The following is a 7,782-nucleotide window of genomic DNA, read 5'->3' as shown; positions in this document are numbered from 1 at the left end:
ATTTGAATTGCAGAACAATACATATAATAACTGTAAAAGTGTAATTATTATTTATTAATAATGCAATAGATAATGTACGAGAAAAGAAATACGCAATTTTAGCTCAAATATTTTATGTCCATTAATTGGCAAGCAAGAAAAATATAGGCTACATCCAGATATCACAACTTTGAAAGGGTTAGAAGGGGTGAACCCGGGTGAAGGGTTGTTTTCTTGTTATAATGACCAGCTGGCTGTCCAGTATCCCTTACCTTACATAATTGTGATTTAGCAGTTAAGACATGCTGCATCAGTGTCTATGCTTCTTGAAATGTGACAGAGGGTAAAACTGAAGTTGATCACTGATGGCACGCGCGCGCGCTGTATGTGGACAGTTGACTAATCCAGATTACCACTGCGAGCTCTAATCTCAACATCCCTCGTCCTCCGTTTTAAATGTAAAAGATATAACAGATACAGGCGATATCCGATATAATGATAAAAGAGCGTCAATCAAATTAAATTAAAACCTTTAAAAGCAAATGGATTTGACTTCATTTCCATTCCAAGCTTGAGCAATAGTATGTTTATGTACATCAAACAGGCAGTCTAAATTTAAATTTCTTCCTCTATAGACTCTATTTGCATTTAGACAGTTTTATGCAAAAGTTTGGGCCCCCCTCTGAGGCTGGATAATAATTTGCTCTTTCTTTATTAGAAAAGATCGTAGTGATATTCCATTCAGTTTCTAGAGAAAGCAGCATAATGTGATGTTTTTCAGACAGAAATTCATAGTGTAGCGGTATTGAGTTATGTGGAATAAAGATTAATGTAAAAAAAGGCTGTGCAAAAGTTAAATTGTGTTGATTTAATACCTGTAGTCTCTTATTGCTGATTAATTGATTACAACATGATATTCAATTTATTAGCTCCAAGAAAGTCTTGCTGCTGATAATGTCATTGCAAATCAGTTTGCACAAGGAACAGCTCAATGGACGGGTGATCAAGAAAAAGGCTTTTCTGTGTACTGCCAGTGCCAGCAAGAAGAGTCATTTGAGGTATGCAAAGGTTCATCTGGACAAGCCTGAATTATTTTGGAATAATTTGCTGTGAAAAGAGTGAAACCACTTGGTCACAACAAGAGGCCCTTTGCATGGCGGAAAAAGAACACAGCATTCCAGGAGAAGAAACTGCTCCTTGCTGTAATATTTGTTGGAGGGTCCATCATGTTGTGGAGCTGTGTGGCAGGCAAAGGTACTGGAAAGAGTTGAGGGTTGCATGGATTCCACCCAGTATCAGTAGATTCTCAAGAATAATGTTTAAGAAACAGCCAAAAGGTTGAAGTTATGCCGGGGTTATTTATTTTAGCAGGACAATGACTCAAAGCATTGTTCCAAATCTACCAAGGAGTTCATGCACAGACACAGATGCAATGTTCTAGAATTCTAGAATCCAAGTCCCCAGACTTGAACATCATCGAAAATCTGCTCATGCTCGGCAGCCATCAAACCTGACTGAACTAGTGACATATTGCCAGGAAGAATGGTTCAAAATATCTGCAGCCAGAAGGGTCTTATTAGTGGCTATAAGAAGTGTCTACAGGCAGGTTTTAGCAAAAGGTGGCTCAACTAAATATTGATGCTATTACTTTAGGGTGACCAAGTTTTTGCACCTGTGTATTTTTGTTACGATTCACATTAAAAAATAATTTAAAAAAAAATCTAATTACAGAAATGAAATGTTACTGTCTCCATACGGTATAAAATATATCCAGATGAAGTTGCTGCTTTGAAAGCCCAGCAGATTATAAATTAAAATTATGATAATTATCAGGGGTCCCCAAACTTTTGCATAAAACTGTATACTCACAACGGCCTTCTGCCACGTCGATGAGAAATATGGAATCGCTTGAGTGCTGTAAATTCATCTATCTATCTATCTATCTATCTATCTATCTATCTATCTATCTATCTATCTATCTATCGAGTATTTTTTGTCAATCTAGATGTTATGGGCTTTGACATAAAGATATTTCAAAATTGTAATAAAACACCTGTTTTCATTATTTATTTTACCCTACAGTATTTCCAATGTCACTTTTTACCTACACTCAACCCTTCGGGCTCTTCTGTTGTAAGCTATTGTAAGAAAGAAAACAAATATAGTCTCTTCTGAGTGACATCTTGTTTTCAGCTAATTATATTTAGCTGTTATATTTTATATTTTTATTTATATCTGTCTGTAAAAATGATTTATGTTTATTTTACATACATTTATTTTATATTTATAAAATGCTTATTTAATGTTTATTTCAAGAACATTTTGGTAACCGCTGCGCTGTTGTGTGATGGAAGACTTAAAGAGATGCAGAGCATGAGAACCAGGTAAGGTTCAAGTGTAATGGACTGTCCTGCCTGGTTGAACAGATGATTAAATCTTGTGGACATCTGGCTCCCTCTTGTGGGTAAACATTAAAGCTTTGTGTGTTTGATCATGAGAGATTGTACTGTTTTTACTGTTCTTTTGTACCGTCTTGTTACTGTCTTGTGTGATGCAGGTGCTTAAGGACATAAAAATACACTTATTATATGTGTAAAAAGTGAAGATGTCAGTGCAATCAAAATAAGAGTCCAAACAGCTGATAAAAGCATCACAATAATCCTGAAATAATACACATGACTGCAGTCCTTCAATTAAACATTTTATGAAGTGAAAAGCTGTGTTTGCGCAATAAATAAATCTGTCAAAAGATAGTAATAAAATATGACTCCTCTATCCATAATCCATTAACCCTTTAAAACCGAACGTGTCGGCGCCGACACAATTTACCATGCGGTATTAATGTTTTCATAACTCAGCAACCGTTTGCACTATGAAAAAAAAATCAAATTGCGTCTGATAGAAGACATCTTGCGCTTTAAGACAATATACAGCTTAATACGGTAACTGCATGCTTTCCAGCAGCAAATCACAGCAGCTTTCGGGGAGAGGGGGAAGGGCGGAGTTGAAGCGGGAGATACAGAGCGCAGCCGGTTTGAAAGTTTGAGAGTGTGAAATATAAACAAAAACGAACAAAAAACATGGCGAAAAAAGGTTTTACATGAGAGGAGGCGATTGATTTGATCTCTGATGACACCTGGGAAGAGGCTGAACATGATTCATCGGACCCGGAGTCTGTATTCAGATGTTGAGGCGTATGCTGCTGGCTTTGATCCAGTCGTGGATTGGTAAGTGAAGCTTATTTATTTGTTTCTTGCTGATTAATCGATGAGAAATGAATAAAATAGTCAGACTCCGTGTTTCTGTACGAAAAAACACGGTTTCACACACTTATATGTGCGTTGCAAACATTTGTAAGCGCGCATGTGCATGCATGCGTTCATATTTGCTCATGTAACGTTAGCGTTATGTCTATGGGTGCGTGTGCATGCATACATAATTTTCTGTGTGTATGTAAGTGCATGGACATATCTGTGTGTGTGTGTGTGCGTGTGTGTGTGTGTGTGTGTAAGTAAAGGTGCGTGTGTGTGTATGCGAATGTGTGCGTGCATGTGTATACGTATGTTTGTGTGCATACGTTTGTGTGTGCTACTGCTAATGTGTGCATTTGTATATCTGTGTGTTTGTTTATGTGTATATCTGTTTGTGTGTATCTGTGTGCACATGTATCTGTTTGTGTATGTGTGCATGTGTGTGTCTTATACAGTCTATGATGTGTGTGTACGTACGTGCATGCGTGACTGTGCATGCATACATTTATGTCTATATCTGTATATGTGTGTGTGAGTAGGTGCATGTATGTATGTGTGATTGTGTGTATGCAAATGTGTGTAAGTAACTGCAGGGTTTATTTTTATTATTTTATTGTATTATTATTATTATAGTTATTTATTATATATTTATATTTTTTTTTTTACAAATTTTCTTACTAATAAATTGCTTCATAATAAAAAAGTATTTTTATGTACATATATAGTGAGTTTGTAACACATGTTGCTTCTTTTTTTAGTGTGGCTTCTCCAGTTATCTACGAAGAAGCAAATGGGCCATCTACATCGAACACAACACCATCTCAGAGGGGCCGGGGCCGTGGTCGCAGCTGTAGCTGTATAATAAGTACATGGGGGGACTTGACACCTCCAACAAGATGCTCAGAACAAAGTCGGTGCCCCATAAAACAAGTCGTATGTGACCATTTTCCAGCATTTCCTAGATATTGCAGTGACCAACAGCTTCATTTTACACAAAGAGCTGTGTGCCATCCACCATGATAAGCTCATGACACGGCAAAACTTTCAGGAGCTGCTAGCTGCTCCGCTCACAGATGTTCCCCTGGATGGCCGGCTGAGAGAGAGATGCGATCATCTGCCTGTTCCTGTGAGTGATACTCAAGACCTTTCACAAAGTTGCATACGATGCAAAAGGAGCACCCCATGGACATGCCAGGAATGTGATGTGGGACTATGCTTGCAGTCCTGTAGACAGGAACTGCTTCAGAGAGCCCCACATTTAAATGACTGGATTGAAGGATCCAAAAACGCCTGGAGAACTGGAGTACCACAAATGGCTCCTGAGTGAAAACCGTGCAATCCAGTGTCTCAAAAATACTTGTATATATGTATTATAGTTCCTTTTTCAAGATTGAGGCATTAGATTCTTTCGATCATGAGTTTTCAGATTTTTTCTAAATAAAAACCAGTACAATTTCTTCCCGTTTTTAATTTTTTTGTCTATTTTAATTCTATTTACTAACTCATTACACTAAATAATGTACAATAACTGTAATTTCCTGAAAGCCTATTTTTTTCTGAAAAAAAATGACACCTTACACTTGAAGATACCACATTATGTTATAATTTTATACTCAATAAACCAAAATGAGTGAAAACGGCCAATTTTAGCCTTAGGTTCTAAAGGGTTAACCAATGAATATTCATTGATTTTCATTTTGGGACAAAATATTAAGTACATCTAAATTGAGGGTCCCACTGTAGTCTCCACTGGTGAACACTAGATGGAGCCAGGAGAACCCTAACCAGCCCTCTCATGACTCATTTGCTCTGTTAAGCATCATGAATCATCTGTTGTGCCCCATGCAGAGTTTAATCAATTATTTCATACACTGCCAAATTTGGCAAATATAAACATCCTGCAACTGATCTTAATCTCCCTGCATTCTCTTCTCTTCAGTTCAATTAAACACTTTTAAACAGATCTGCCTTGCTTTTGGCAACTATATTTGCCACTACTGTCACCTGCCAGAATCCTCTACCTATTTCTGTCTGGTTGACCTCTCAGTCTTAAAGGAATAGTTCACCCAAAAAAGAAAATTTGCTGACAGTGTAACCACCCTCGAGCCATCCAAGATGAATTAATTTGTTTCATCTTCTAAACAAATTTGGAGAAATTTAGCATTACATCACTTGCTCACCAATGGATCAGTGAATGGGTGCCGTCAGAATGAGAGATTAAACAGCTGGTAAAAAATAAAAATAAAAACCTTCACAATAATCCTCAAGTTATCCCAATAATTTAACATCTTGTGAACTGAAAGGCTTTGTGTTATTAAGAAATAAATCCATCACTCCAGTTCCAAAAAATGTGTTGGTGGATTTTGATGTGAGAGTACAGAAGATGTGAGAGTACTGAAGAAACCGTTATTAGAAGTGGCAATGTAAAATAAAATGCCTTAATATAGGATTTGTTTCTAGATCCTCGCTGGTGGCCTGCTATTTGATGAAGATATATCTCAGGTTCTTTTTCGAGAAAGGCTGTATTATATGAAATATGCCACGTCTTGAATTTAAAGCACAACTGGTAGATTTTTTTGTTGACAATTCTTCACTTAATGTTAAAAGACACTTTGAGAGCTCCAAACCAGTATAAGGTACTTTGAATGTGTCTATTGTTTTTTCCAGTCCTTGCTCAAATGTCTTGTCAGTTTTTGAAATGGTCATGGATTCCAACCTGACCTTATCTGAGATTTAATTGTGGCATTCGGAGAAAACATCAGGAACTGTCCTAAACAGGATCTGATCTGAGTGGCCATACACTACACTAAATTTATTTGATCACAAATAGCCTACAGTATCCAGAAATATTTAAAACAATCAATTTCAAGCGTAAAGTATTTAAAATACCTTCTGATGCATAATAAACTAAAAGGAAACAAAACTACCCAAAGATAGCAATTAAGCAGACATACAACTTTGACCCAGAAGCCTCTGCTGATGGTGCCTAACCTGCTGGGGCTAGTTCTGGCAACAAACTGTCTTGTGGCTATAACAATACACCATGTCATCTGACACCAATGTGCAACATCACATGGACAAACTTGGAATTCTCTCTTTTCTGGCTGCTGAACATTTCTGTGTACCCTAGGGTCAAGGGAGTGACCTATCAACCTTTTAGGAGCTACTGTGTGCTCCTGTATTTGCTAGTAGGGTGACTCTGACTCAACTACTGAGTGCTTGGATCCACATCCAAGTTTTGGGTGGTTTTCCACATCAACTGAACTGAGTTTTAAAATCAGCTAAGCATGACTCCCAGGGTGGGGAACTCATAATATCCCACGCTGAAAGATTCAGATGACTTTGACTAGATATGACTGACGCTTCATTGACCCAGCAGTGACAGATCATGAATCAGTCTGATTCAAGATAACTGATAAATATAGGAAATGAGTTGACTTTTCTAGAAGTAATAGATAACATTTGAACTTTTGAATTCCGATTAATATGACTAAGATTGACATCAATAGTGTGTCTAATAACCAGAGTTTTTATTGCCGTTTAATTAACTGTGTGATATTGTCAGAATTATCTGTTTATTTAGTTGACTTTAATTTTTCTGTCAGATAGGGCAACAAAATGAGATAACTTTTCATCAGCCTTTAAAAAGCTTGTTTGAAAGCAAACAAACAAACACCCAATATCACTGTTTAAAGTTCTTGTTGTAATTACTGGAATTATAAAATAGCTATGTTTCTCAAACCTTCAAGTGTTATATCCACTTGGTGACTTCAGGAACTCTTCTGAGCAAAAAGACGTGCAAACTGAGATGGTCTTAGATGGGCCAAGGCATAAATAATTTCATGTTTTGAATTCAGTGTCAATTTAGTGGTAACAAAAAGTCACCCAAGATTTGAACCTCATATTTCATATTCCTCATAGTTCATACTGAAAAATACATGTGACGGGCTATACTTATAAGAATAATGAAATCTAAAATCAGGCTAAATAGTTAAGCAATTGTCTTCCCTATAATTTTGACAGTCTTTTTCCATTGCACGTGCATGGTATAAATTAAAAGATACATGATTTACACTGGTTGGACAGTTTTTAGAGAACTAAAATGAGAAACCTTAAATGGTGCTGCTTCAAGTATTATTTATATATACATATATATATATATATATATATCATACGGGATAAACAAATAACTTAATAAAAATACAGAACTGAGTATCTGAGGATTTGAAAATGAATTACTGTACCTGTGATAGATTGATAGATTAATTAATAAACAAAGAGAGGATTTAATAAACAATACGTGTTAAATTACGTGAAAATTGTAGTGAACAATGATATTTAATTCTTTGTTGTTAATTTTATGATGTGTGGGCCGATGTATTCCGATTTGTTTACCATGAACGGTTCTGTTATGGTTGATATTGTGGAATTCTCGCAGCTCCCGATTGCAATCAATCGGTGATGAAGTGTCGCAGGTTCACAGGTGCAGCGAAAAGTCCTTGTTTCGTGACATATCAAGCACGAGACAGCGGTGTCTGACTGACTCATTCAC

General features: G+C 36.6%; 1 long non-coding RNA gene across 1 annotated transcript; it reads left to right on the top strand.

The window, feature by feature from the left end:
* The first annotated feature begins 2,771 nt into the window (after positions 1–2,771).
* LOC128017246 (uncharacterized) lies at positions 2,772–4,687 on the top strand. Its single transcript, XR_008184386.1, has 2 exons — positions 2,772–3,206; positions 3,989–4,687. It is a non-coding gene; the product is annotated as an uncharacterized LOC128017246 (long non-coding RNA).
* The last annotated feature ends 3,095 nt before the right edge of the window (positions 4,688–7,782 follow it).

The sequence above is a fragment of the Carassius gibelio genome, chromosome A1 (genome assembly GCF_023724105.1).
Source record: "Carassius gibelio isolate Cgi1373 ecotype wild population from Czech Republic chromosome A1, carGib1.2-hapl.c, whole genome shotgun sequence".
NCBI classification, from domain to species: domain Eukaryota; kingdom Metazoa; phylum Chordata; class Actinopteri; order Cypriniformes; family Cyprinidae; genus Carassius; species Carassius gibelio.
The sequence above is the reverse complement of the archived record's forward strand: the minus strand, read 5'-3'. Positions and strand labels throughout refer to the sequence as shown.